We start from the raw sequence: 463 nt of genomic DNA on the forward strand, positions 1-463 counted from the left end.
ACATTTGCAACACGCCCTTGGATCCTTAAAGACCTAACTAGTATGCAACGGACTCTGTCTGAAGGTCTAGTTCATGTTCACGCACGCTGGCAACATACTCAGCGAAGTGCCATGTAGCCAATAATAATTTCGAAATTTATTTCTTGCAAACGCATCTTATAACGAATATTTACACTTCCGTTCATTCTTTTTACACTTCCTTTTATTTATCAGTCTTTTTTTTTCATATCCACCTTTTTTAGCTACGGTATTTTCACCTCCATAAAATCTTCTCGACGTTCTTACGAAAAGGGATATTGACCTGTGAGGATATCCGCACAGGAAAATTCCGTAATCCACTTCTTTGCTCCAAACATGCCGGACACCCTGCTCCGTGGGTTTGTACTTGCCTAGACGTACCCTGAGCTGTTCTCATTGATACACGTGTATCCGTGTTTATAAGAACTGTTAAGGGATGGAATTT

The sequence above is a fragment of the Penaeus monodon genome, chromosome 29, assembly GCF_015228065.2.
Source record: "Penaeus monodon isolate SGIC_2016 chromosome 29, NSTDA_Pmon_1, whole genome shotgun sequence".
In the NCBI taxonomy this organism is placed as follows: Eukaryota; Metazoa; Arthropoda; class Malacostraca; order Decapoda; family Penaeidae; genus Penaeus; species Penaeus monodon.